The sequence below is a fragment of the Anomalospiza imberbis genome, chromosome 3, assembly GCF_031753505.1.
Source record: "Anomalospiza imberbis isolate Cuckoo-Finch-1a 21T00152 chromosome 3, ASM3175350v1, whole genome shotgun sequence".
Taxonomy (NCBI): Eukaryota; Metazoa; Chordata; class Aves; order Passeriformes; family Viduidae; genus Anomalospiza; species Anomalospiza imberbis.
Genome location: NC_089683.1, coordinates 76,650,327 through 76,667,595, shown reverse-complemented (window position 1 = coordinate 76,667,595; position 17,269 = coordinate 76,650,327). Strand labels below are relative to the sequence as shown.

At 38.6% G+C, this 17,269-nt stretch overlaps 1 long non-coding RNA gene across 1 annotated transcript in view; it reads left to right on the top strand.

Annotated features, from left to right (window-relative positions):
• The window catches only part of LOC137471154 (uncharacterized), a 30,825-nt gene extending 16,915 nt beyond the window's left edge, over positions 1-13,910 (top strand). The window contains exons 2-3 of the long non-coding RNA XR_010997444.1: positions 12,645-12,708; positions 13,226-13,910. This is a non-coding gene — a long non-coding RNA (uncharacterized lncRNA). The remainder of the gene's footprint in view (positions 1-12,644; positions 12,709-13,225) is intronic.
• The last annotated feature ends 3,359 nt before the right edge of the window (positions 13,911-17,269 follow it).

Here is a 17,269-nt window from a genome sequence, read left to right as displayed (position 1 = left end):
TAATTCAGGACACTTAAGCTGGCTATGGCAGAGGTACTAGAGGAGTTAGGAGGAGACATTGCTGCATCCCAGACTTTTAGAGGGAAATAATAGAAGAGGTGTCTATCAGCTCCAGGGAGCACTTAAGACAGCTGATTATCATTACTACACAGATAAAAGTGGACACTAATTCTTTACTTTGTTAAATAAAAGAAGAAAAAATGGGGTTAAGAGGAATAAAAGATTTATTTTAGCATTCTCAGATTTTAAGAATACAAGGTTTCAGTGCTCTATTGGACACCACTGTGTATGATGGGAGATATAGGACAGAGTTTCTTGGTGCTGGGCTTGATTACCCAATCCAGATGATAAACATGTAGCAATTATTTAGGGTAGGGGTGGATAATTGAGTGACATGCTTATATATTGAACTCTGTTAGCACTGTACATCTGTCACTTGGAAAAAAGAGCAGAAGGAAGCAAAGACATCAAAGAAAGAGGCATAGGGGAGAGCAAAGAGGAAGAAGACTTTTGGAAGCAAGGAATGTTTGCACTGGTAGATGGAATTTAACCTGAAAAAATGTCAGACTGGGAAAAAGAAAGTCAAGGTAAAGGTGCCTTAAGGAGATAGCTGGGGCAAGTCAGCATAGCAAAAATATCTGAGGATAGCAGCCAAGTTTCTATTTGTGTTCCTTTTTAGGGTTCAGGGAATGAAAGAACTAGGCGTGAATGTTGCAACATCTAATTTTTATGTACTTTGATGGAGTTCATAACCTTAATGCTTACATTTGCAGTGCTTGAGGAGACAGAGCTACCCAGAAATGGGACCCAAAGCTTGTTACATACTTAGCTGGTGACTGCCCTTCAAGAAGTGCTGCAGATCCCCAGTGACACAAGGTGGTTAAGTGGCTCTTTCCGTGCCGTGTTTGCTGTGGAACAGGAGCACAGCTGGAGCCAGGCTACAGCTTCCAGCTGACTTGTTGCAACCCCCTGTCATGAAAGTGATCAGAGCATGTGGCTGGGACATGGGGACATCAAGTTCAAAGCTTGCCCTCCCTCCCTGGAGGTGTCTCAGCCCACAGATCTCCTCTGTGACATCTTCTTCAGTTAGGCCTTTTGGATTCCTCCTAAGGAAAGCTTTTCTAATTTTTGTGTTGCAATTGGTCCACAGAAAGAACAAGCAAGATTGTTCTACATGGCCCAGATGCTCTCCTGCTGATGTTCATATTCCAGCATGACATGGAAAGTGGGTAAGATTGAACATGTTCATATTGAAGTTTTGGGTTCCAGCATTCATCTGCAGAAGAAGGGAGGCAGAAGAGGAGCAAGTAAGGGACAATGGGCAGCCTTAAGGGCATGTAGATCTCTAGAAGAATTTTTGAAGGGAAGAATATTCAGATACATGGAGGGAGGAAAAATTGAAAGAAAATGCTAGATTTCAGCTTACTGCAGTAGATTATGCCAGATTGACTGATATCCTTCTTTGATTAAATTGAATTTTATGTCCTAGGTAAAGGAAATGCTTAGTTCTCCTGCTCAGGAAATGTAGATGTCTGGTGAAACTGGATGACCTGAGAATTAAACGGGGAACTCTGAGACAGAAAATGATTTGGCTGGTGGGGAAATGACACTGGGTAAATTTCAGAGGGGAGGTAATGGAGTGCAGTTAACAGAGGAGTTTCTGAAGAATCATCTTCAGGAACTTGGTACTAAAAAGGAGGTAATGACATTCTCTGCACCCCCTGTATGAACAGAGAGGAAAGGCTCATACCCCTGAGCCAACCACAGAATGCTTCTGTGTCTATGGAGGCAGTCAGACAATCCCAGTTAGACACTGCAGGTAGATGCTTACAGTGAGCTGGTGTGAGTAGCTTGTTACTGTAAATGATCTGGAGACCAAGGTACAAGGTAGATCATGAGATGCCAGGTGTATTCTCGTCCCTGTTTTCATAAATCTACCCCCCCCCCCCAAAAAAAAAAAAATTGGCAAAATCCTTACTAAGTCCCAAAGAAAATAAGGGATCCTAACTTCTAACCTAACTGCTCTTGGCTTTTACTTGTCTTCAAAGCAAATATTTTTGTATTTATCTGTGTAGATAGCAATAGATGAAGAAATGCAAGAGCTGCTTTTCTGTGGCTGCAAAGACGCCTTGAGCATCAAACTCTTCCATGCTGCCTAGACCTCTAGACTTTTGCAGTAACAACCTTATACTTTCATCAGACATGGACTGGTCTTGTAGGACATCTTTACCCCTAGTGAACCCAGGCAATAACATGTCATGTAAATGTGAGGTCAGTCCTACACTTAAGCATTACACAAACCTTGTTTTGAAATATGGTTTAGTCCTGATGGACTTACATGGACAAAACCAGCCCAAATTTCTTAGTACTGAGACAATTCTTACCTCTGAGGAGCTGGGCTTTGTTAAGACAGCCATGCATCCTCAACATATAGATTAAATGCATTATAAAATACTGCTCCGTACCATCTTCCTTTTTCCCCTTCTATTTTTCCTCTCTTCTCATTAATTTCAATCATGTAATAAGAAAAGCCCAGTTATGCTAATTGGTGTGACTCCTTCTCAAGGGTATTGTGAAGCATGAAATAATTCCATTCATTACTGACAATACAGGGACATGAATTTTCCCTGGAGGATCTGTTTCATCTTGTGATTTGGTGACCATACAGAACGGTGATCGGATTAGGGACATATTGTTTTAAAATTAATTGTTTGTCAGGGAGAAGCTGGAAGATGGTGGGGAAAGAGGAAGCTTAAAATACCAGAGATTGTTTGACTTCGAGTTTCTTGGAGGCTGATGCATCTAATGGGTATTTATCAGGCAAACCCAGCTGCTGAGCCATCATTTGTCCCAGCTCTAATTTTCTTTATAAAAGGCAGATGAGCTGGTGCTTGAAACATGCCACAGACAGGCAGAGAGCTAAATTGATGTAAAGCTGGTCAGATTCATTTCTCCTTTTTTATTTTTGGGAGTCAGAATTTCATTTCCCTAAAATGCAGTAAGTGTTTGGGCATGAGCTCCCAAGCTGTCCAAAGATAATTTTGGAAACAGAGCCACCTTACTGGGGTATGTCCTCCCCTCTAACAGGTAGCCCATAGCCTGCCAAGCAAACACTGCAGTCCTAGAACAAAAACATTGGTGATTCTAGATGAAAGGAAAAAACAATCTTTTCTTTTCTTATTTTTTTCTTTTTGCTGAGCTAGCAAAAAAAGCATCTATTTGTTCTTTTGCTGCATTTGCAACATTTTCATTAGCAAAGGGCTGGGGTTTTTTTGGAAATCAGGCTGCTTTTGTGTGAGGAAGTGAACCTCCTGACACTATGTCATTTCCCTTGTTTCCAAACAGCTTCTTGTCTGAGCACACAGCCTCCACTTAACATCTGGCTGTAAAAGAGCAGGGAACTTTCTGCCAGCCATTCCTCTGCTCTTTCCCTTGCTGTTCTCAAATGATGTTATCAAATCTTTAGTGCAGCTTTAATTTTTTTGGATTAATGTGCATGCTTTTGGTTATTGTTCCTCCCATGCCCTGGATAGATTTACTGGTTTGGTGACAGCCTTCCTTAGCATTGAAGAGTAGGTCCAAGCCAGCAGTGCCCCACATTGCATGGGTGTGTTCATCAGCTAAGTGCAAAATACTGACGAGTCAGACACGTACATTGTTCCATCTCTTAGGCAGCCTCTGCTGAGGATTACTCATGAAAAATAATCAGTAAAATACGTTGCAGATGAAGGCTGTGACAGGAGAGATAACCCTGCCATTAAAGGTCCCATAATGCAAGCTTGTCTCCCTCCCTCACAGAAATGGAAACATGGATAAGGTCTTTTAACTCAGTCAATAGAGATCAATGCAAAGGCAATAACTCAAGAAATGGATGCATTAACCAGAGAGCAAGGACCAATATACTCTGTAGTTGAACCATGGCTCTGGAATTAGATGTACTGAGGGGATACACACGAGGTTACTGAAAGCAATTGAAAACATAAACAAAAGACTGAAAAAAATTAATTACAGGTTTTTATTTTAATCATGTCATATGGTAGAAACTGAGATTTATGAGAGGCATGGGAGTAAATCAGCTTCATGATCAGGAGTGAACAACTTATTTGCTCTTTGGGTTATCTACAAGCCAGCCATCTGTAACTGAGGATGTGACTGACTTGATGGAAAAGGAGCAACAACAGCCAGGGATCATGAAGTCACCTTCCCCAGGCTACCCTGTGCTGAGAAGAGCACAGGCTTTCCTGTTGCACATGAGGAAAGGCTGGGAATGCATGTTTTGTACTTCTACCCACATGTTTTCAGAAGGAACAACCTCAAATCAAAAAATTACAAAACACTGAAACACTTGCAGGTTTGACAAGCATTTTGGAAAGGTTTATACAGTTGGAAGAATGACATAATACCAAGATAATATGCATGTGAGAGCGCCAAAATCCCCACTGGAAGAACTGTGGAAAAAAAAACACAAAGGGAGGGGGAAATACCCAGTAAATACCATCTGACAAGTGCAGCTGCTGCCACTGTAGGTATCCTGTGCCTACAACAGAACTGCTAAAAATAGTGTATGATAGGAGTCTAGCCCAGGATTTGGAGTCAGACGCTGGCTTTATGCAGCTCCCACTGTAATTGCTGGGAATGTCAGTGTTTAGCAATGCTGGAAAAACCCCCAACAGGCCATAATCATGTCTAAATACATTCAGTGTGTGATCTTTGCTGGATTTTACCTTGTCAAAGAATAGACTGAAATCCAAAGTTACCTGGAGTGTATTTGCGTTCCTCAGCCTTATCACACCCACGATTGCTCTTTCCATGCCTTGCCCATGGCACTGCACTTTCCTGTTGTTTGGGAAGGTGATGGTGAGCAGGGCAGTGGTGCTGGGATGGATGATGCCCACATGCTCCAGGGACTGGGGGGCATTGGAGGCTGGAAGCTGCACGCTGCAGGAAGGAGGGGGATCCAAGACATTTCCTTAACTCTGGAGCTGCCATCTGCTACGACTGAAAGCAAAGGCTGCAGAGTGCATTTGATCCACCTGTCTGCTGGCAGGGATTGCTGTTCCCAGGGACTGATAATGATCCCAGCTAGGCCCCTGGTGCAGGTAAACCCTAAGATGTACTTCCATCCCTGTAATTTTCCTGCCCATTGTTGGGGAGTGTTCTCCCACTGGGAGTGTATGTTTTATCACTGGGATAACAGAAGGGGTAGAAGCCTAAACTCTGAAATCAGATCTAGAGATGCAGCTACACCTTTGAGTACTCACTTCACTGCCATATAGCAAGGAGGAAAATCTTAGTAAGAGGTGCTTGAACTTCTTAAAAATCATCTCTTGGCAATAATGATCTCTCATGCATATTTATGTACAGCACTTAGCTTTATACTGGACATATGAAAGACATTTAATAATTTTTTTTTGCCTAGGAATGAAGCTATGTGGAGTGTGGCAAAGGTGTTACAAAGTCCAAATACTAAAATACAGAAAAGGTCCTGAATGCGAGCCCAAAACTATGTCCTGGGAGCATACTGCTTAAGAATTAATGTACTTGATGAAATAAGTATGTGTTTGCAAGCATATATACATACCCCTAAGAGTCAATAAAAGCAGGTAGTTGCTACAGAACTTCAATCAGGCTTTCCTGGAAGAATTTCAGACAGGTCCTAGGGTTTGGTTAGATCTGTAAAACCTTTTTGTTGCACAGAACTTAATGTTATTCATTATGCACTGAAAGCAAAATCATATGACTACCATTTCCAAAGCAACATAATTATCGTATTGATTCTTATGGGGCAAAACACTACTTTTATTGTTAATTAATACTGCCAAATCTTGTTATGCAATTCTGGATATAGGAAGTTCAGTTTAATGTGTGTTTATGGGGAAAAGTCTAAAAATAAATGCTTTAACCTTTTTTTTCCTTTCAGAATGTGAGTATAGATATTCCTTTGTGTGATCCCTGTTCTTAGCACTACAGGAAGTACAAACTATTATGACTTCTCATCAGGGAAAAAGAAGCATAGATAATGAAACAGAAAAATGCCCTGTGAAAAACATATTTAATAAGTTTTAAGTAGCTGAACCAAAATGCACAGGGCAAAGAAATGTGATACTGCTGTTACGGAACCAAAGCTATTTTATGGGAAATGAAAATAATACTTGCAATATTTCAAGGGCTTATACTTTGATTCTTATTTTGCGTGAAAATGTATCAGGAAATTCTTATACAGGGGACACACAGATAGTATCTTGTCTATCCCATGGAAAAGATAGTAAGAAAGATTCATTACACTCTAGGACATATAATGACTTTGTGATTCTTTCAGTTCTCAGCCAGTGGTCTAATGAAATTCTAGCCTTCTACATCTGCCATATTACACTGTTAATTAGTTTTCTATTTATTTAGCAGATCTAGAAGTGGAAAGCAATCTATTGCCAGTGAATTGTTTGACTTCTATGCTAAGTAGGCTGCATTCCAATCCTCTGATGTTGAAACTAGCATGAATCCAACTTTCATCTCATTGCCATGTCAAATTAGCACCCAGCAGATTCTACATACAAAGACTTTTCTTTTTTTTCTTTTTTTTCTCATTCATTTGTAAAGGACCTTGGAAGATCTTGGAAGTCAAAAAACAGAAGCTGAGCAAATTTTCTCCAATCTCTCTCCATCCACCTTACACGTTACAATGGATTAAAAGTAGAAGGTATAGAAACTGTGCTTTGTTTATATTGAAATAGGAATGTTATTTTAAGCAGACCATGTTCACTATTTGAAACAAAAAAAAAAAATACTGATGCATATTCTGCAACTGTTTGAGTAAAATACTATCCAGCCTAGGAGAAACTCAGAGTGCCTTGGCAAAGTTCTGAGATGACTTTTGCACATGCTTTGCCATTTTCTATTTCTGTCTGAATTCTGTAATATATTGCAGCATCCAAACACAACACTGTGTATGTGACTTACTCCTGTCTTGCAGTGTCAATAGAGTCACTGGATTGTGAAACTATAAAATGAAGCCAGATGGAATTAGAAAATAAATTGGCTAGAAATGAAGCCATTAATCCTGTTGTACTGCATTGTAGGAGCTACAGTGTGCTGGGGGAGTTTGAAAATACAAATGTACACCCTGGCTTTGGAGTTTGCCTTGAACTTCAGTTTTTTTCTGAAGTCTATAGACAAATGCTGAATGTACTTTTTTGGATCAGGCTGGTCCTAAAGAAATCATTATTGTACAATTGATAAGCAAAATGCTGTGCCAAATTTTAGCAAAGCATTGACAAAACTGATCTCCTACAGTACTGTTATTTGTGGAGCATCATTGATAAATTTCTTGTAATAGTCAAGGTGTTGGTTCTGAGTAATATACAACGTAAATTAGAGAAATACAATATATAGCACAAGGCAGCAACATAGAAAATCTAGGTCCAAGAGCACACTGGTGGTATTGTTCACAAAAGAACAGCTCCTTTCAAGAGAGAGGAAATAAATCTCTTTTACTAGACCAAGTGATATTTTTGGAAAAAATGTTTTTGAATTTCAGGTCTGAAACAGAAATAGTAAGCTTTAAGTGCTGGTTGAAAACCAGTCTATGTGAGTTGAACTTCATTGTGTTAATTGATTAGATGGCTTGAAATTCATTTAAGAAAAGCTTTCCAAAAATTAAAATGGGATACTTAAGAAGTTTGAAGCCAGGACTAGGCTCATACAAGAGTAGAAATTAGAAGATATCTGAAGGAGGCAGCATAGATGAGAAAGGGAAAAATGTGCCAAATTTTGGACTGCAGGAATCTGCTCTCAACTCAGGACAGAAAACCAGAAAGAGTGAAGACAAGTGAACCCAGCTCTTTTACTGATTTAAATTAATGGCTATCTTTCTTTCTGCTGTTTGGAGTAATGGGATTTTTTTTTTTTTTTTCAGTGATAGATATTTTCTTGACTTTGCTATTATTTCTTTAGCATGTTCCTCCCACCTTTAGGGAGAGCAGCTTAAAAGACTGGTAATTCTAACCCTGGGAGGAAAAATAGCCCAACGTAGTGATATATTTAATGGTGACAAGAATTCCCTAATGCCTCCTGGAGGCATCCATTCCTACAGCTCAGTGTTTCATCATGGTAGAAAAAAAAAGGAAAGAAACTGAATGAGTCAGAGTAATTTTCCTAATTTTTTTAAAGTTGTTTTCCTATGTTTTTGGCATATTCAAAAGGACTGAACAGTACTCCTTAACAAAGCATGCCATTAAGTAAATGTTGCATGTTTAATGGTTGGGCTTGAACTTTTGATAGTCAGGAAAAGGAAGGAATATAAGCCAGGACTTATTAATCTTTTCCAGTATTCACAGAGCTGAATGGACTGAAACAAGTAGCTGAAGCTGGAGGCAGAAATCTGAAGGCTAAAATTCTGCTAATGAAGATCTGTGATGTATAAGCATGTTTTCCAATGATTAGGAATAAATCCATGAGTTTCAGGAGCCTTTAATATACCTGGTCTGCAGTTTTTCCAAATTGATAGATTATCTGCACAAACATACTAAACAGTTGCCAGAAAAAGTTCTCCTTATTATGAACTGCTCATAATCTGCCTGTAAGTTGTCAGAGCTGAATCTCAGCCAAAACTCCCCTTGTTTCTGCCCAGATGGGAAAATTTGGTTTTATCATATCTGTCCCTGAGTTCTTGGTGTGCGTGATATGGTACATCCTCTCTTACTGGTTGCTTCTGCCCCAATTCAGAGGGGGGCAGAGAGCTCATCCTGCAAACAGCTGCTGCAGCACTTCTCTTGATCAAATTGTGTCTTATTTTCCACAGTAGTATAAGAAAAGGAGTTTGTCTAAACTCCCATATGCAACCAACAGATGCTTGTGAGCATGGATGTTGTATAATCAATGAATGATAACTTACAAAATCTTTAAACTTGCAGAAAGAATTCAGAATTTCAGCAAATTTCCGTCTTGTCTGGCTGCTCGTTTTGATTCGTTATAGGAAAAAAAAGCCAGTTGTGCAAAAACTCCATCTGTTCTTATGGAGTAATGTATGTGATTGGGAGGGATATTGGAGCAATGCTGTTGGAAAACCAGAGAAACTGAATATGGGATTGGGATTCCATTTGATGTACATTTGACGCTGCAATAATAAGCAATTCAACTTTTTGCAAAAATATTGGAAGAAAAAGTTGATGAAGTGTAATGTATGCCTCAAAAGAAATGTTCTATGTTATTTAAAATTATGCCTTCATTTTGCAATGCTGTGTAATATGTTTATACAAACTACAGCTCTAATCCTTCCTTATGTAGAGGCTGCACTGAATTCCTTCTCTCAGTATTCAGTAGAGCAAGTTACAGACTTTACTCAATAGTGGAATGAAAGACTGAGAGTGAAGGTGCCATTTCGTAACGTGACTGACAACTCAGTTCAATTGTTCTTCTGGTCTGTGATACAAAGACAGAGAATTTTGTAACATTTGTAAGATTTAGTTGAGAAACACTCAAGACAGTAAAATGTTATTTTAATTGTAGGAAAGATAAAGCGTTTGTGGAAGGATAACACAAGGCATGTATTTCTCCTAATTTGTACTCCTTACTTTTCCACTAACTATACACTGTAGTAGAGGTAGCTGGGATAAGATATGGGCTTAAATTTTTGGTGTGCTACAACACAGCAGCCAGCAGGATGTATTACTGTAACAGGCAGAAAAAGTCACCCCAGAAATCTCTACATTTCTTTGGGTCTGATGCAATTTTACAGAGCTGCAGAACAACTCTGGTGAAATCGTGTTTATGCCTGGAGACTCAAATGGATTGGAGAGACAGCAAAGAGAAGATGGGGGAGGAGAGGAAGTACTGAGCTCTACTTTCTCCAAAATAAGGCTTCTGGAAATAAGATGGTTCCAAAATCTCTGCATTTGTGCTTAAAAGGTCCTTTCTAGTTTAGGCAAGAAAGATCCTTGCCCTGACAAGCTTACAGGCTAATTGAAACCTTTGTGTGTCTGCACAACACAACAAAAGAGAAAGTGGAAATAATGTAACATTGTTTGTGTCAAAACATACACTTTGGTTGTACCAGCCATGAGAAAAGAGTGGATATGAATGCAGGATAAGGCACCGCGTGGCACATGGAAGTCAACTGAACGGCTCAGGGAGGGCAGCTCAACAGGACAAGCCTGGGTAATTAGGCAGGAAAGAAATGATGCAGAAAGCTTAGAAAGTCAGGACTTGTGAGCCACATGGAAAGGACAGCAATCTGAGTAGATTTAATTGCCTGCATTACATGTTTGAAGTTGGAGTAGCAGGTGAAAGGAATAAGGAAGACATAGCCACCTGAGAGGCTTTGAAGATCTCATCTGGAGCTTAGAGGCAGAAGGAAGTTGAACTGTGAAGAAGTAGTATATTCAAGTTAAGAAAAGCTAAGGATAACTATTTTGGAGGTAAACATGGCAGTGGAAGATTAAAGTAAGGGCGAAAAAGGAACTTGAGGATGAGAAGGTAAGGATGAACAGGGACAGAAGAAGGAACAGAAGCATTGGAAAAGGGAGGAAATATGCCCTTCGAAGGTGAGAGAACACTAGGTCTAGTAAACTATCTATGCAATATAATAAGCAAAGCAGTAGCAGAGGATAGAGGGTTACCTTTTCTCTTAGTGACCTATCTGAATCTATATGCAGTATCCAGTCTCAAGAACATTATTTATAGATTTGCTAGTAATAGAAGCACAGGTAAAAAGAATCATATAGAAAGTTACAGATTTTTTTCTATTCAGCCCAACAGAAGAAAAACAGGGTGAAAAACAGTTTCAGTGATGTGTATCTGAGTATGGTCCAAAACAAAAAAATAAAGTAACTTTTAAATAAAAAGTGGGTTAACTTTTGAGGGAGGAACAGTTATCTGGCTCTCAAGACATTGTGTGCTTGTGTGCTTTGCACTGTATTCAGTGAATGAATACATTCTTAAAATGTCTGCAGTTACAAACTTTATTTTCCACAGCACATGCCGTCATGCCTCTGGCACTCTGTTTATCACCTCCTTACTGTGGCTGCTCTGTCCCATCCACGACAAGTGCCCTTCGCCACCACCCTCTGAATTCCTCTTGAGTTCATTCTGTTCTTTGCTTCAGTTCTTTGCATTTTTCTACTTTCATGTTACATTTTTGCTGCTGCCGATGTTGAGAGGCACCAAAGCTATCTGCTAAGTCATGTCCTTCTCTCTATAGCTCCTGATTCCCACAGGCACGGCTGAATGTTTCCCTCCTTGTTTCAGGAAAGGCTTTCTTCTGCAGGTGATCTGGCACCCACAGCAGTAGTTTGCTCTTTTCTTTTTCTTGCTGTTCACTCTCTGTTTCCTTAAGTGAATCACAGATACCAATGAGTACTTAGGTTTTTCTGGCAGCAAATAAAAAAATATATAACTCCCACCTGCTGAGACTGAGGTTTTCTCTGAGAAGTGGTAAAGTCATCTCTGCGGTTTTTAAATTTTGGAAGACTTGACCTGTTTGGGGTGGTGGCAAGGGAAGATGCAGAAGAAAGCTTTGTACATTCTGATACTGGGGAATGTTTTCTCTACATGTTCCTTTTTTTTCCATTTACCTTTGAGGAAACAAGCTCTCCATCAACAGAGCCTTTTCTCTCCGATATTTATAAGGGATAGAGATCAGGAGTGAGAAGTAGCTGAGTTAGAGCACCTTTCTTCCACTATCCTTCTTCATCATCAAAGGCCCTATTACACATTGGCACTTCAGCATTCTAGTGGATTGGAGGGAATTATGCACCATTGTAGTCCAGCACCACATACAAATTATTTAAAAGAGGCTACCTGTTAGGACATAATGTAGTATCCAGCCTCTTCCATTGAGCACACTGACAGCCTGGTGGGCACATCCATTGACTTAATGCAGCAAAACCATTGCTAAAATGCAGGGTGTTTTTGATGTGGTATAATCAGTAATATAGCATTATATATAAAAAAATCAATTCTCTTCTTTGATAATACATTTGAATGTCCCAGTTCATAGCTGCATGTTTGTTAACTTTTTAAAAAGTGTTTTATGTTTTTATGTCTTTTTAAAAAAGGTAGTCATGACATGAAAAAATACAAAATGCTGATTTTGAGACTCAGTTTATTTGCAGCTAATGATATTGTGAAGTTTTCTGGTGTTTTAAGATCTATTAGTTCTGCTGCTGCTTATTCTGGGGTCTTTTATTTCAGCATGCTTAAATAGCTGATGACACAGAAATAGTAATACAGATTAAATCTTTCCTTTTCATGGTACATATCAGACACTTTATAAGACACAATTTTAAAACCTTCCAGATACAATCTTTGGAATTAAAAATATATTTTACCTTTTTTGCCCTTTTTTTTTTAAGGAAAGCTTCTTTCAAGGGAATGTTGTAATTTCAATCATTTCAATCATTCTGGAAAATTAGGGATGAAATCCTGGCATCACTGAATCAAGTTATTAATTGATGTCAGGTGGGCTGGAATCTGCTCTCTAGTTTAAAGAACAATGTTACCTAGTTTCATGAAGTCACTGCATTAAAAATCCACCACTGCATTTATGCTCAAATATTCTTACTTTGGAATTACAAGAACCTGAACAAAGGTAATTATTTGTTTCACATTCCATGGCAGCAGAACAACTGAGGTCATTTATTTTCACACAGGAAAGCTGAGCCCACTGATACTCAGGAAACCATTCTGAGAAAATCAATATCAGTACAGATGCAGGTGAGTGTTCTCACAGGTTTCACTCATGTAGGAATGCTCATTCCCCTCTTCTTTGCTGGCAAGAAAGTAATTTTAGAGTAAAGAGATCTCCTCGTTCTGCAGCCCTGGGCTTCTTCACAGAACAGTCATGGTGTGATGTGAGATTTAAGGTCGCTACTTTATTTCACATCTGTTTCTGGCTCCCGATACAAACCTTCTCCCCCCCGTCCTGTCCTGTGCTTAGAGACACAGTGGGTCCTCATTTCTTCCTGCAAGTTGTCTTCATGACAGCTTTTCTTTCTGTCATCACTGCTGAAATACAACCAGCAAGCACCATTCAAGACAAATCAAACACTCTGTGTCTGAATTGGAGCAGAAACCTTTATGAGAAGGGATATTGGAGTATTGTTCTTGGAGCATTAAGCAATCTGCACCACTTTTCCATGGTGCAGATGGCCAAAAGGGAGTGCAAGTGCTTCTGTGATTTTGCTTTGCTTGAAAATACTAAACGTATGTGCTGTGCATTTCTTGCTTCAAGGTTCCCTAAGGTGCCAAACCCAGGTGGGAACTCACATGGTCAAGCTGAACATGGTGCTGTCATCAGGCAGCTGCAAGATCCTATTTCTGACCTCTCAGTTTCTGTTTCTTGCCAAAGGTAAGAACAAACAGAATAAAACCTCTTAAGATGGGAAGCTCTGTCTTGAAATTTATTTTCTAATTCACTGCTAAAACTTAAATCACCTAGTACATTTTGCTGCTAATGTAGCCTTCTGTGAAAGAAGATACCAACACCCAGAAGCTGTTTCTCAAGTCCCAAAACCAATTATTCTAAAAACAAAGCCTTCATTGTGTTTGACTAAAGTGAAATGAAATTCAGATTTCTTTTGAAAAGAGTGGTCTGCTAATTGGTGTTGACTTTTAAATGTTTGAGCTTGTTTATTTCTCTCACTCCCTTGAATGATGTTTCTGAAACATTCCTGTTCATTATTACAGTCTATTAAATCAGACTTATCAAAAAGGAAACATTTATTGATATCTTGAGAGATGTGAGTGTCTAATTAAAGTTGTGTTGCTGTGTATATTTTATATTAAATGTTTCCTGCAATTTGACTTTAAGCATGTCTGAAGTGGCTTAATGAGTGTTTGGCTCAATCACTTATATTTTGCTCCTTTCCCTGGACCAAGGGAGGAGGTTCTGTATCAGTCTGCAAAGTCACTGAATTTACCATCAGGTGAGGAAATTCTGCCACACACTGTAATATCTATTTAATACATTTGTTCCTGGAAAAGCTGGTAGCTGATACTAAATGCACATTCTTAATGGAGCTGGTAAATCCAAAAGAAGCCTGGAGTATTTGTAGATTACCATTTTGATGTGTGATTATACAGCTACTTTGCATATTTTGTGGCTATTTAATCCTGTTTTACTTGGAACTATGATTATTAGAAGAAATGAAAAAAAATATTTTTAGGTTTTTGAATTCCTGGTTTCCAATTTACGAGGTTGGTTTTCTTTGTCTTGCACTGTTGTGCAAGGTCCCTCTTTGTACGTGTACTGTTATCCTCTGCTGTTTCCTTAACTACCTTTCTTGTTTTGTGTGCAGCTACCAGTATTAGAGAGAAATTCACTGCCAATATGTAGCCATTAAAATACCTGTCTCAGGCACGGGTTCTATTTTTCTTGTGCTATCCCTCATCTCTATTCTTAAGTTCATCCTTCATTAAGTAGGGTTTTCTGGTGTTATCATTTAAATTATATTTTATGTAACATAATCTTAAAAAGGTAATTAAAAATATTACCAGAGAATAGCTATCTTTGTTTTCTCTGTGAAATACTGTCAATTTTGAGTGAAATGTCATATAATATAGTGATGTCCAGGTTTTTGGAGGAGCCATTCATAATGAAAGAATAAGCTTATCTAACTAGCTATAACATATCATAGCTATTACATATGTCAAAAAGCTACATAATAGATTGTTATCTTAATTCTGCTGGCAGAGGGATGCAGTAATGCAGAAGTCTTTTACATAGTATATTTAAAAATATATGTACATGCATCTACTGTATATTAGTATACTGACAGATTCACACACAGAAATAGATATATATTTGTATGGGGAGACACAAATTTTCTTTTATCAGACTTTTTAAAAATTCAGCAATCTCTTTGTTGCTACTCTAATTAATATACTATGTAATAACTTCAAATTAAAGTTGTGATCTGCCTGTAATAGATGGTTTACACATAATAGGGAGAGATTACTTTGCCAGTGATATCATGGCCCAAATAGATGTACCAGATAAGAAGAAGAAGAAAGGAAAAATAGTTACTCCCCACTAAAGCAGCACTTACTGATAGGACTGTCCTGTGGTCTGATCTAACTCACAGGAATTACACATGCAGAGAAATTCAGCAGTGCCAGGGAGTGCATCCCAGTGGCAGTGCTGTTCAGAAAAGGCTTGGGACAGTTTTTCCCCAAGGCTAACACTTTCCCAAAGACTCGCCAGGCACTGTTTGATAAGCTGCCACACTGTGTTGGGTGAAATATCAACAGTGTAAACATGGCCAGCCTAGGGTGAGCAGCACTATGGTCACAGCTTCTGTTTGTTAAACCTTTTAGATGAGAGGCAGAAAAATATCCGTATCAAAAGCTGACATTAAATTCAAATTTCTCTTGTCTCGTTTCAGTGTTTTTCTAGATCATTACCCTTATTCAGATGACATTATTCTTAAAAATCACTCTAAAGTGACTAAGACAGTGCTTAAAAAACAAAACAAGCCCTTTTATCTTCCTCAGACAAATATCACAAAATGTTAATTGATTAGTTTCCAGCTTTGATGTGTTTTATTTTTTGACAAGTGAAAAAAGCTAAAGATAGCTGATTCAATAATAAACTTTTAGAATGCTCCCAAATTAGATCATATCGTTAATACTCAACTTATGAGCATTTATATTTGCAAACTTGATAACAAATTCAGTCCACACAGTTTAGGAACACCATATGATCTTTAGGAAGAAATTACGCTTGACGTTTCTGTAAACTTCTTTCATTTATTTAATTCCTGATATTCAATAGTTTTTAAAAGAGAAATTCTCACAATTTCACAAAGAAATCATTGACAAAAACATTAGCGATGGTTCTTGCTTAAAAATGTCAGAAATGGAATAGAGGCAAATTATCATGTTCTGAAATTGAATATTTATTTTTGAAATAACAGTATAGGCTCCTCAGTTTACTCTGTTCTCCTTCAAATAAGTCTGCAACTTTTGCCTGTATCATCTTTTGCCTTTTAAATAACCCCTCTGTATCTATAAAGTGTGAAGATTCTACTGGCAAAAGTAACAGGTAAGAAGGCAGCTGTCAAACAAAACCCTCTTCATCTGCCCTCCCCCCTTTGCATGGAAAAATTCACGCAGGACACAGCAGGATATGAATACTGTGCTTGAAGAATAAAACTCTCCCAAATCCACTTTCCTCCTTCCTAGGTCAGCACTTGTGGATATTGGAAGCCATTTGCCTGAAGAACAACCACAAGCCTCTTGATGATTTGTGAAGAAATTTGGAGTTCATTTATGTAAGAGGAAGGAATGATGCTCTGTTTTATTCTACCAGCATCTCACAGCCTTTCTGCTATGACACTTAAGCCCTACAGGACTTCTGTGCCCAAGGTAGTAAATCTTTGTGTCTAGAGGTGGGCTCAGGTCTCCTCATGAATTAATGAAGGTTGTGTCTGAAGGATATTTCTGGAAACTACATTGGCTGGGGAGTCCTAATAGAACTGTGCTTATGAATCTGAGCTATGAATTTCAACATTACTTCTGTATATGAGAAGAAAAAAGCATGCATCACCCATAACTTGAGAAAATTTGCAGACCTGTTTTGTTGGGGTTTTTGGTAGACCTGTCATTTGAGAAACTTGTCTAAGGATACATGTTAGACCTCTGAGCACTTTGGTAATTGTGGCTTCAGCACTTGTACCTTTCTGTCTGCTACAGCCTCTAGGTCTATCACTCAGCAGAATGTGAGGCATCTGTGAGTACAGAGAGAGAATTTTTGTGTTCTACGCCTAATTCAGTTGCTTAGGCACCAAAGACAAATACTGTAATCCTGTACATTAAATTCACAAAAAAAAAAAAAAGCTTTTTAGATTTCCTTTCAGTTCAGTGCCACCCGTGGGGATACACCTCCCATCTGTGAGATGACTATGTCACACTAGTATGGAGACAGCTAGACTTCTCATAGCTTAGGCGGGTGGCAGACTCCATTTAGAATGCTGTGATTCAGCTGTAGGAAATTTCTTTTCGGGAAGGGAAAAAAAAAGGAAATTTATGCAGGATGCCATTTGGAAAGGTCTCAGCCTCAAGATTAGGTGGACCCATGAAGGTATTTTCTTGAAAGCGCATGGCTGCACCCCACTGCCTTCAGATATAAAGTGACAATGCTTCAGAATCAGCTTCAGGAAAAAGGAATATTGCTTATTTTTGCTGTTCACCACAAAAGTTGAATATTGAAAGAACTTACCTGCAATTTACCTTAAGTGGCATGTGTTGAGGGTTTTTACTTTTTTTTTTTTTTAAT